Genomic DNA, 14,092 nt, shown 5'->3' on the forward strand with positions numbered 1-14,092 from the left:
TGATGAGGAGCTATGATCTGTATTAAAATATAGGTTAAAGACTCAACTTGGGCACAGAGTGTTTCTCTTCCTGGATAATCGTTTCATTTCATAATATGTAGGTATTTAATCCGAATTTATGTATTATTTTGCTTTACATTCATCAATGGTGTACATACTTTATAAATAATTCACTTTGCACATTTCTCCTAACAAATCCACATTATTTTGCACATGTAGGCCTATCACAACAAATCAAGGTTTTTTTTATCCCAGGCCCTTTCAGCCCACACGGTTTTCAGAATTTCTGATCACTGGACTATCATATTGACTCTCTTTCTCATCTTGTCAAATTTCATACTTTTTTCTATCCCTTGGATATATCTAGTTGAAAAGATAAAAAATAATCTCCTATCCATGGCATGGTAAATAGGGGCCAAAATGAGACCATTAATGCAGCTATAGGTAGTTGAAACTTTTTATTAATTTTTTTTTTTTTTTAGGTTTGGCACAATTAAGATTTTAGGTTAAACTTAACATATGGATATAAGGGCAATACTTAGAGATTGTATTTTATTTTAAAAAAATTGTTTAAGAAAGATGCAGTTTAGTATATCATAGCACAGACCGTCACTCTTTAGGATATTTCAATAAGCAGTTTTAAAACATTGTTTCTAACATCAAGAATTCCACATAAATATCACTCTTTCTTAGACTACAATCTTGAAAATGTCTTATTTCTTGCTGGGGTCCTGATTAGCAGCATCAAGGATACCAGAGAGAATGCCCATTTAAAAATAAATGTATTTTGTTAGGCTTTTGACAAGACTCAATAATTGGTGAAAACTTTTTACATTTAATGTGTAAAATGAGATATATGGTAAAATATAAATGTATGACCAGCCCAATATAAATGAGACCCCAAATAGATAAATGCAATATATGTTATTGATAATACTTATATCCATATTGTCATATGCTGCAATATTTTACACTTCACAATGCGGACAACACACACTAAAAGAAAATATGTAGAAAAACAGAAAAAATACTGGTAAATTTCTGCAAGGAAAATTGCACAATTCTACATTGTGTTCTGTGTTTTAACCCTGAAACACAATATGATGCAATGCATAATTCAATATATGGGTATAACACCTGTGAAAAATATCAACGCAGTACACTGGCCCATATTTTTACAGACTTTCCTTGGAATGCAAGACAATTTCCACACTTTACTTGAAATTAATAAACGATAAAATTAAATACAATAAAGCATCTGTTTATAACAAGTAGATGTTATTTACAGTGTAAATAGTGCACTGTTTACACTAAAAAAGCACCAAACAGAAGCATGTTTACAGTAGATGATAGATGACATTCACACACAAAAGTAGCATGCTATATGTTTTAAGGTTACATTGTTTGAGCAATGGTAGGCAGAGTCTGTGAAGATATCCTTTGACATTAAGCTCTGTGTGTATTTAATTGACACTAAAGCAAAAAAAATGTATAGAGAGTTAAATCAATGGCCAGTCATGAACTGAAAACCTGACGTAGTCAGGGCCACTGACACAATGAGTCTGTAAAGCTTCTGAAGCAATGCACTAAACAGTGCACCTGCCTCTGATGTTGGAGAGACGTCTGTCATATCAACCACAGCTTTGACAACTCTCATATCTTTTCTTTTCTGTCCTTTTATGTCTGTATCTCAAATGATAGAGTATTGCACTAGCAATGCCAAGAGTGGGTTTGATTACCAGGAACTGATAAAATTTAAAAATGTGTACCATGAAAAAAAAAATGATTTTGGTGTTGGATCAAATTATATTTATAAAAGTGATTTTCTAGAAAGCATATTAAAGTGGGTATTTAATGTTTCAAATTACTTTTGTGAAACTGGGTGCAATAATGCTCATCACTCAGCATAACCAATGTAGCCTATTTATGAAAAAATAATCAATATACAGTACCTGTTCGTATTAAAATCTATAAAAGAATCAGTGCTCAAATGTTGTTATAGTTTAAATTATTAAAAACTTCTTGCTGACAAATGGATAACATCTATAGTTGTTTGAAGGATAGTTGCAAAGGCTGGTAATGATTTAAAAGAAAATTAATTTGTTTTTTGGGGCTTCACTGTGTCATCTAATGATTCTTGTTCCAAATATGACTGAGAAGATTTTTTTGTTATATCATATGAACTATTTACACTAAATTACATTTTCGTAGGTGCAATGTAAATCATGGTAAAAATGTGATAGTCTTTTTTTGCTCAGAAAAATAAAATAAAATAAACAGGACCCATCTAATGTATGGGGAAATAAAAATACAAAAAATATTTAAACTTGCATTGCTTTTACTCGAAAACCACTTTTCATCTTTGACCCATAATTGTTAATGTAATTGTTCAAGCCAAAATATATAATAAAAAAAATACATAAAAAGTTTCATCAATAAGACCAAATGTTAACATTATCAGTTCATAATCTGACAATTTCTGGTTTTCTTGACATTAATTGATCATTAGAACCGAGAGTAAGCTGTCTCACTTTAGACCTAATTAACTTCTAACTATCCTATTCTTAGAGGCAAGATGTCAATCACATCTTATGAGCTTCTGGAGCCAATTGTCTAAATTTCCACAAGTATCCCTTACATATTGTCCTCACTTCGATCCAACACACCCAATAAACATTTGTGCTCTTGCTAAATGACAGTGGATACACAGAAGTGCAGCTGACATAAGAGCAATATCTGGGTCAAGAGAAACACACCACACACACACTTACCCATGGACACTTTCTCACACACATACTAATCTGAAAAGGGATCAATTCCAGCACCAAAGTGCAAATAGACCACTTACAGTCTAGATTGGGTAATTAGATCCTTAATCAGGGATCAGAACCACATAGAGGCTTCTACGTAATGAAATTCCTCATTCATCTAAACATACTCATACACAACCTGACCAAATCAACTTTTAAGCTGGCTGACTTGAACAGCTGTGACTGACACACTTCCTGTCACTCACAACGTGCAAATAAACACTTGCATGCACACATTTCTTACTATAAATGTTGATAACAGTTGTGCTGCTTAATATGTTGTGAAAATCGTGATACATTACCAGTTAAAGGACAGGTAAACTATAGGGCCTATATGTCGCATTGTCTTCCTGGTCCTACTTTTATTCATAGAATCGTAGTCTCTTGGGCACAAACTGATATTTTAAATCCCTAAGCAAGTCGACTGATAATGTGCAGTGTTTCCGCTCGGTTAGAGGGATTTTATCCTGTCAAAACAACTCTTCAGACTGCAGACGCGTCTCGCGGCCTTGTCCTGTACTAGACTGGCGTCGCGCTCGCTGCTCGCGGGCTCAATCGCACACTTGTTTGACGCAGCTGGCCGCATGCGGCGCTTTTCTGTGTTCCGGGCTTTACTCGAGGTGTCGACTTACAAACTAGAGGCATCCAGAGTTTCTTTGAGCGGTTTAACTCGATATAGAATTTAATTATCCGCTAAACTGCGCGCGGAAGCATTTTGTGGGAACAAGCGGCACTTCACAACCTCTCATGTCAATCATCCCATAAAGAGGGAACACACAGACGATCTCATGTGATCACGTACAGATCTTAAACTTAAAAATATATCTATTAATAAAATAGTGATAATAATTCGACGGATTTCCAATGTATTTAAGATGGAATTAATTAAAACAACGTTTGTATGCTTCAGAGTAGCCAGTGGACCCATAGACTAGGCCTACTCAACACAAAATTTAGTAGGCAATTGTCTTTTAAACTATAATTTTCTATAACTATGACTAAAATAATTTTCAGTAGTTTTTCCTTGTTACTCACATATGGGTCCTTTAATAAAATAATGCAGCACAATTCAATACATTTTTTCACGACTAATTTATTGCATGCAGTCGAAGTTTGTACACAAATGTTTTTGTTGGCATTAACTGTATTTTGGCAGGATATTATTAGTTCCCAGCCTGCTTTGCGGGGGACTGGATGGGAAGAGTAAGTGTTGAAGGTGTAATTTTATGTGTTTTGGAGGTGAAATTAGAGAAGAGTGCACTTAGAGTTTCATGTGTGTTTGGATGTAAAAGTGAATAATCATATACTGTAGGAAAATGTACAACTAACATGCAAATGTGCACTTCTGCTAACTACTAACTGAAAAATATTAATTTTGAAACATTTTGAACAGTTTTAAATTTATTGCAGTTTACTAAATTCAGTTTTGTTGGCTTTGAGTAGAATTTACATAGCAATTTTAAGACTATTTGAAAATCTCCTAGCATGTCCACATTTGTATTCAGATTGGACAATTTTTTTTTATTTATTCATTTTTTTTGCGTGCACAACACACAAAAAATGACTCCTGTTTAAACTGATTTTAAATCACATTATCTGGTCAGAACCTCATAAATATTTCTTTTGCACACTCTGTTAATCAGTTAGATGCAGAGTACTTCCAGCAATGTTAAAACATGTTATTCAGATGCATTGCCCTCCACTGGTAGGTTTTAAAATGTGCTCATAGACTCCAGATCTGCTTGAGCAATGGAAAAGTACTTTTTGAGTACATGAAAAAAAATTATATAACACACAATAACTATAAAGGAATAATATTATATTTTATCAACACTCAAGGACACCTTTACAATATAAAAAAACAACAATAACACACACACATACACACACAAACATTAATTAAAATATAGCAACACGAGTAACCTAGAACATGTCTACTATTTATATTAAAAATAGATCATTTGAATAGATGGCTTTTAATCTGGTATTTACACTTAAATGTTACATACATAGTTAAAGTTACATTTATAAAGTTGGCCACACCACAGGCCACTTGTTACCCACTAATGTGTTCAAAGTCTCAAAACTAACAATAGTATATTTTAAACACAAATGAAAGAAAACTGATTTAATGCAAATAATGGCCTTCAATAATGAAAATAAAAAGAACACATGTGAGGCATATTTATGAACTTTTCCAAGTATCTGTGTATCATTCTATAATATGACAGATGTCTCTTTAGCTCACTTAATTTCAATCACAAATGATCTTTTGAAAAACAGAACGAAAGATTAGAGACTGCATTTGCTTTAGGGTTTTGAGCTCGCTGTGCTGTGGAGATTGAATGAGGGTCGGTGTTTGAATCATAATGGTCCAATCTGTCAGTGATCTTCAGTGTTTATCTAACAGCTTAGACAAGGCAAATAGACACTTGGGTTTGATCTTGAGGTCTATCGTGATTGGACACCACAATGAGCAGACACATGTGAGCAGGTTAGAGGTGACAGGTCAAAGGTCACAGGGTCTGTGGTCATGATCATGTGTGGCATATCCCAAACATCATAACTTTTGATCCTCCTGGCAAACTGTGTGCATTTATGTGTAAGATGACGGAGAATAACAAGGGAGATGAACATCAGCAGAAAATATTGATTATGAAACTGTCAAAGATTCTTTGCCCTTGAACCAAGGAAAAAAATTTGGTTACCTGTTATAGAAAGATATTTTCTATCAAATAATCAGCAATATAGTAAAACCGTCTTTGAGTAACCTAAAATGTTAGACTATGTTTACTTCCCATATATGTGTGTGTGTGTTTGTTTGTGTGTGTTTGTGTGTGTATATATATTCACATTTCCTAGCTTTCCCTTTTAATCAATTCTTCCCGTGATCACATTGACCCACACACATGCTTCACTTCTGTGTGACCCTGGATTAAACTCGGGAGCTAATCGAAGAGCATCTGCAGGTTTAGGTGTGTCATGTGTTTATTTATTTAGTGGGAGGCCATCATCTACGTGAGCCCCCACACTGTGTCAAAGCCAAAGGCGAATATCTCTGTGCATTAATCAAAAGGATTTTAGTTCATTTATGAACATGCTTGTCTGGCACCACTGTTTTAAACTACGCTGTCTTAATCTGAATGAATTGTGTGTTTGCCATTGTTTTGGTCTTTGCCCTTGACTGCTGATAGATTTGTGCTCAAACAAGTCAATCGTTATGCATCTACTAGCGGTTTGAAAGCCAATCGTCATTAACCTATCCACCCATGGCCTTCGATTTTTAACTGAGCAATGAAATGCTGAAATGCTGAAAATGTTACTGTTATTAAGACAGTCGTTTTGTAATTATAATCAAAAATTGACATTCATTAGACAAAAATGGGCTGTTAATATATATTGTGGACAATTTATTAAATAAAAGAGTTATAAAGATGAAAATAATAATTAGTTTCATTTTAGCACAATAAAGTGACCATAGAGGTAAATTCTAGTGGAATTGAAAGTGGATTTTGATATGTTGCAGTGATGTAATTTGCAACATGAAAAACTGACCACTTATTAAGAATTATTCTGTGTTTTTTCCATTGACTCTCTAATCAAAATATTCTCTTGGAAATTGTATTTTAATTGGTAATTAAGGTTTTTTTTTTTCAGTGTGCTTTATTTACCTTTCCATCTTAGACTTGTAAAGTCAATTTAATGAACAAAAGTTAATTCCTCAGCAATTCCTTTCAGAAGTGAGCATAGATGTCCTATTGACTCCGAGCCCTTGAAGTGTGAACTGAACAGAGCAGGGCAACTGTGACTCATAATCTTTGGAACACACTAGGTGAAAGGAATAATAAAAAAACAATAGGTGGCGTCCCATTCTCAAATTTGAAACATCATTTGGAATTTGTCCAGGAACTATCCTCCAGGAAGTGACATTTCTGTTAGGAAATCTACAGGACCAACACAAGCAAGTATTGTGATGTTTGTGGTGCTTTAAGTTGGTTTGCCTCACTCCAAAACATCCATTCTCTTTATAAATTAATAATAACACAGTATTCTAAGACACCCTGTAAACCCATAAAATAACATTTTCTTGCCATTATGCGTAAATAAGTTTAAGTGCCTGAACTTTAGCATATTTCTGAAAGTCAGGTGTGAGGGTGCTACAGAAGGGGAAGGGGTAAATATCAGCATTAATAGTTAAGCTTTGTTACCACATATGGTGGCAATGGTTTACAGAAAAGCTTCGTTTTTTATAGGGGACGTGTAAAGCAAAAATTATTGAATATTCAAAGAGTCTCAGGAAACGCTCTCTGCTTAAGGGCAAAAAGCAACAGGAGAGGATTTACACAACGGAGCGCAGGAAATGACATTTAACTTGTTAATATTTCTAGCTTTAGATTAATGATAAATTGTCTATTATTTTTCCGTAAAAGAAAGAGATAAAACGGGTGTTTGGCCTAAGGCCCGAGCGCCGTTCGGATGCAAAGTGAAAGCCAATTAATGAGCGCTGAGTTCGGCTAATGACGCCGTGCCTTTCAGCGTCAGGACTCGGGTAATGACTTTCCAATGAATCTACTGATTGAAATGTAACTTGCCTGGCCTCGGGCGAGCAGCTATGGCTAGAATAGAAGCAATCAGAAGATGGTTGGAGACAAAGGATAGGCTAGGCCTTCTCCCCTCCTTATAAATCAGTTTATCTCTATAGAGCTGCAGCCGATGTGTGAATCTATAAGCTACGTCAGGAGATATGCATAGGCTATATTGATGGAAAAATTATTACGCCATAGACTGCTTCTAGCAAAACTGAATTAGCATATTCATAGTAAATATGCAGGCTATTTACGATAATAAGGTCGGATTATTCAATTCAATGAATGTTAAATAGATGAGCAAATAGTATATGCGCTATCTACAATGACTTCTATTTATTCTTCATCTCTTCCCAATTGAACTCTTCATTTCATTTAACTTTTCTCCTTTTTAATTGTTTATTTATTTTTTTATTCTACCTAACGTCCTGTTTATGTGCCGACTGTCGAGTAGTCTGGGAGAAATACCGCCCTGGGGACGTTTTTTATTATACGCCACACAGATAACCGAGGAGATTAGCGCGCGAATGCTATGCATAAAAGTATATGCACAAAAGTATATGCACGCGAATTAAGATTAAAAAAACGATGCTATGCCGAGCGTATTGCGTCCCACTTTCTACACTTAGGCGACTGCGAGTGTGTGCAGTTTTTAAACTCAACTCCGGGTGGCCAAAGTCCTGCAGAATTTAGAAAAAATATATGGCAGGTGTATTGGACAAATGCTGAAACAAAATTTGTGGCCGTCTCTAATGTAATTATATTACGTTGTATTATAGTAATAACGTATTTTCTTTTTTAATGGACATTTATGGTATATAGCTTTATGGACATAGCTGCCCTCTTTCGGATAAACATATGTATTACATCTACTTTTCACAAGCAGAAATGTACTCATTCAATCATGGAAAATTTAAATTTTAAACATTCGCTAATTAATAAGTATTATCTGTCATTTAGCTTGTATTGGAATTCAGTTTGTTTAATTTGATAGCTATTGAACTGTTGCAAAATGTTACGTAATTGCATAGAAAACCATTTTCAAATTGCACATAAGAAATCGTGCAGATTCACATCATCTAAATGACTTATTGTATATTTGTTAATTATTTACATAAAATAAACATTTAATAAAAACATTGACAACATTATAAAATCGAACATGTAAAAGACATGTCTTAACATTAGAAAATAAGAATAAAACTTAACAGTTTGAATTGTTTAGCTATATGAAATTTGTGATTCTATTCGACAATACAAATAAAATGGTAATACTAACTATAATATATTCTAAAGCAAAGTGTATGGGGTTAGAATTGTTGCTTTATTCCAAATAAATAGATTATGATCCACAAATAAATGTAACAAGATTCACAAAAATATATCAAATTCACAAATAAATGTACAGAGTTTCACAAAAAAATATAAAACTCACAAATAAATAAAATGAGATTTGCAAATAAAAAAAAATATATTTACAAATGTGTTTAATGTCACAAACACAACTCTACCTGGTATTTATTTGTGAACCGCTGTCTGTGCATTTGTAAATCACTGCACGCATTTGTGGATCGGTTCCTGTGCATTTGTGGATTTGAAACACTTCTAGCGTCGACGTGCAGATAAATCCACAAATAAGTGGACTCCACCCACCGTTTACTCAAGCCAATCAAATAACGGCCACATTGAGCTGACCAATCGTAGCACGTTATCGCTTCAACCAATCACGTTTTGGCTTAAATCCGGGGGGGCGTCTTGCCTGATCGGCCATGTTGTGCGTACTTGTCTGTAACGTTACTTGTGGACTTGTGAAATGTCATCAGTCGCTGCCCAAGTACTGTTTCCCTTTTCAAAGTTCACATCTAGCCAAGTCCAGTTCAAATCCCCGGATGTGTTCTTGCTCCGCTCCTTTTACCGAGGATGCATGGAGAGGTGACTTGTGCGGACTTGATACGGGCCATAACCCAGAATTCAGCTCGAACCAGGTTAGCATCAATGGCGGAGGAGAAAACTCACAACTGTAAGTTATACATTTCGAAATACTATTGTTGTTTTATCACAAAATGTAACGTAGTTCTAAGAGCTTTGATGCCAGAATGTTGTTTAAACTTCAAAGCTACCGTCGAATTTTAAGGAACTATTTGAAAATTTGCTCAGACGATTTCGTTACGAGTTGAAAAGTAGCCTAACCCTCGGCAAGTCCTCCTAAAAAGTAGCTAGGCCCTGTAACATTTTGTAAAATATGGGGCTGCCTGTGTTGATTCTGTAGTGGATAAACATTTGATATATTTTGCTTTGGGTATATCTAATGGGCAATTGTTTTGCCTGAGGGAAAAGTTTCCTAACTAACGTTTGCCTAACGATACTTATATCAAATGCAAACCTTATTTTAGAGTGCTCTTGTCATTTTAACCAAATAGTTTGCTTGTCTTTATTTACATTTTTTTTACAAATTCTTTTATAATTGTATTATTTTTCATCAACTTAAATTAAGCATTATTTTTTATCAAGGGACTGCTGAGGAAACTCGGGCCTTGATAGAGTGGCGGGCGGCCAACGAAAGGCTTTTCACCGGGAGGCGCAATTCCTCCAAAAGTTGATGGGAGTGAGTATTCATTTTGAGTGCTTGTATAATTCCCTGCATGTCTGAAGGTTTGGAGCTAGATTTGGACAGTCTTCATCCATAAGAATGAATACGTTATTGAAGTGGAATCATGTAAATCTTTATGGGTTTGTTTTGCCTATAGGCATTTTGTTCCACTTCTGGTTTGGCCATAACTGCCAAACAGGCAAAGAAAAAATTGAATAACCTAAAAGATAAATACAAGGTAATCTGCCTGTTTCTCTACTTTCTGTTACTGAAAGAGGCTTACCAAGATGTGTGTAAAGACTTTCCGGTCATATTTGAAACCTAACATAGATGCATTGGCCCTTACATTTTATTTTGTAAAATGTAGTTTACTCCGTTTACATTGTTTACTCTGAGACTGTAAAAAGAATAGTTCACCCCAAAATGAACATTCTGCCATTCACCTACAATTTTAAGTTGTTTCACACCTGTATACACTATTTATTTATTTATTCTTTTTTTTTTTTTTTTTGCTTTACACAAAGGAAGAATATTTGTAACCTAAGAGTTCTGGGGCACCACTGACATGTGTAATTTTTTGGTGCCTCAAACTGTTAGGTTACAAAAATTCTTAAGAATATCTTCCTCTGTGTAGAGCAAAAATAAAAAATGTCTAAAAGTGTGGAACAACGTGAGGTGAGAACATGACAGCATTTTGCTTTATTTCAGGAGCTTAGGGACCCACCCACAGGAAAAGGGGTAGAGGCCGGTAGTGTGACTGCTGCCACCTGGCAGTGGTACACTGCAATGGATGCTGCACTCCAGGGGCAGCACTCGAGTTGTTGCATCAAACCCACTGCCACTACAGGTGGCTCAGTCAGCACACCAGGTTCAGCCCCTTCTGTGGAAGCCAGGAGTAGCCAGCAGTCAAGAAAGAGGCGACGGGACAGCCAGGCTCTTCTTTAGTTTCTAAAAGAACAGGCAGAGAGGGAAGAGGAGAGGGAGAGAGAAGCATTGGCGAGAGAAGAGGAGAGAGAGAGGGCAGCAACAGCCAGAGCAGAGACATATTTCTCTTTTAGAAAAACTTAATAAATTCTAAATTAATGTTGTATTTAATGATAAATGATTTTATATAGATTATTTGAATAAAAAAAAATAAAAATGAATGTTTCAATTTCAACCCTGGCAAATCATTGTTATAGCAACAGTGTATTCTTTATATTTACAACAAAAACACAAATAATATAAAATAATGTAATATCCAATGTCTATAGTGGTATACAATTATTTACAATCATGCAGTTAAATCTCAAGAAGAACATACCAACATTAAGAAAACGTATAAATGTATCTATACCCATCTACTTGCACATTTATTCATACCTATCTTTCTAATTAATGTCATAGCTATTTCAACTGTTTATGTTGCTCTTTTAATGAACATGACAACATCTGGAAAGGTTTACTGTCTAGATGTAGTACTGTTCAGTTAGACACCCAGGCAGTTCCACGGGAGAAGAAAGCTGAGCAGCCAGACGTCCTCGGAGATGGTTCCCTGATAGGTCCCTCTCACCCACTGCTGCATTCTCACCATCCTCGCTGTCTTCTTGTCCTTGGCTTTCCTCCTCCTCCTCCAAGAGATCACCTCCCATCACACAGATGTTGTGGAGGATACAACAGGCACCAATCACCTTTGGGGCGAACAGTGGCCTGATCTCTAGGGCCCGCAAGAAAATTGCACGCCAGTGAGTTTTTAACATCCCAAAAGTGCGCTCGATGATGTTCCGTGCTTGTGCATAATGCCTGTTGTATCGGGCTTCAACTTGGCCTGTTAATCAAAAATCGTGTAGAAAATGTGTAGTGTATTGCAAATTCATAACAGTAAAAATTTGGTTTATCGTGTGTGTGTGTCTGTCTGTCTGACATAAAAAAGTGTTCTTACTTGCGACAGGCTGGCGGTATGGGGTCATGATTGCAATAGGATGCTGCAAGCAAGGGTATCCCCCATCTCCCAAAAGATAGTATCCAGCTGGTGAATACAAAGCCTGCTGGTACATTGGTGATCTGCGCAGCACAAGGGCATCCTGTACAGAGCCTGGATTGCCAATATACACATCTATAAATATGCCTTTAGCATCACAGGTGCCCTGTAGAATGATGGAAGGGAAGATCTTTCTATTTATGTAGCATCTTTTTTGTGGCATTGCAGGAGGAACAATCCTGATGTGGCACCAGCAGCACAGCGGAATGCCTCATGGCCAGCAAGGCCCCCCACCTCATCCATTTCCTCTGCTTTTGGAAAATGAATAATTTTGTGGAGGATGGTCATCATCTCCTCCACAACATTGTGAACAGTCCTACAAACTGTTGAAAGTGGCATGCTGAAGTCATCTGATGTGACCCTGTAGGATGCTCAACAGGCAAGCCAATAAACCGTAACAAGTACTTCAATTTCACGGCTCCATCCATGGGCTTTTTGACGGGGCAGCATCTGTACCAGCATGTTGATGCTGTTCCTGGAGAGCCTGAAAGCTGGCTTTAAATCCTCTCCAGAAAAAAACTTGACCAGGATTGGTACCTGGTCATTGATCTGTGAATACCTGCGAGTGGGACTTTGTTCCTGTTAAAATATATAGATAATATATTAAGAATGTTTTTACTTTTGTTGTATTATGTATTTGTTATATGTATTGCTTTTAAAAAGTTGTTACTATATGTACTGTCGTTGCATTGTATTTATTATATTTTTGGATTTAATATAAGCTATATACTCAGTTGTTTTAAGGATTTTGTCTAAAATTTACTAAAATCTGCCATAATTAAATCTCCCTCTAACATTTGCTCTTTTCGTGAAGTATTTCTTTATACTCTATTTCGGTTTCATTCATTTATTGATAAGCTCTAGCACAACATTCATCCCAGAGTCTAAAAGTTGTAGCCTATATGATTATTATAGATATTAAATTGTCCTGTTTGTGTTAATGCAGTAATATGATGTGCACCTAGCTATATAAAGATGATAAACTATAAACTTATTTGAGCACCACAAAGACAAATAAAAGGTGTGTGAAGTGTAAGCTAGTTAATTTAAATGTTATCAACTGTCAAACCTATTGTACTTGTCAGTTTATTTGGTATACTGAAAAATCTAATGTTGTCTCATTACATCCCTGCAATAGTTTACATAACTTTTTGTGAGATAGTACTTTGTAGTCTGTTGATAGGGTGCCTATATGATACATTATAATAAATTTTTATTATGACTTTTCATTTGGATATACCTAACTAAGTCCACATAAGTATATGGGCAGTTTATGAAGAAAGAATAATTAGAAAAACGTACAATGCTAGAGAGACATGCTAATATGGCACGTCTCTTCGCCATCCTCCGCTGCATCCTGGCTTTTCTTTGAAGGATTCGTCTCCTCCGTTCGACAGCCTCCTCTTCAGCATCTTGATAAATAGCAATTGCAATGGCAATCCTAAGCTGTTCCATTTTGATTTACACTTATTTACAATTGATTTACACTTTTCAACCGTATTATTTAAATTGTAGCTGAGTGGGTTTATTGCTAGATTGTTCTTAATGAAAAGAGGCAGTTGTTTCCACATATTTTATTTATTTTGAACGACGTAAATATAATCACAGTATTAATGTTACCTGAACCACATATTGTTTAATAGTTTTTAAAATAAAAAAGAGACAGTCGTTTAATATTATATTCAATTTCATTATAAATATAAAGTGAAAATAATCAGAGTAGGTAAATATTAGTTTTTTAATACTAATATATTTAATATATTGAAAATAAAAAAGAAGTTAATTCAAGTAAAACATGCATGCTGAGTGAAGCTATCAAGTACGCTGCCGTTCCATTTGTAGAATGACTGGACTCGCGTCCTCCCGTCCTCGAGAGTTCGTTCTTCTGAGTCCAACTTGGCATGTCCAAACTCGGAAGGACGGAAGTCCAGACTCTGCGAACTTGGTATTGAGAAATGCCCTGACTGTCTGTTGTTGGTCTCAAGTTCGGTGTCTATTCCCGCAGTTCCCCCGGATTTAAGCCAAAACGTGATTGGTTGAAGCGATAACGTGCTACGATTGGTCAGCTCAATGTGGCCGTTATTTG

This window comes from Carassius carassius, chromosome 30 (genome assembly GCF_963082965.1).
Source record: "Carassius carassius chromosome 30, fCarCar2.1, whole genome shotgun sequence".
In the NCBI taxonomy this organism is placed as follows: Eukaryota; Metazoa; Chordata; class Actinopteri; order Cypriniformes; family Cyprinidae; genus Carassius; species Carassius carassius.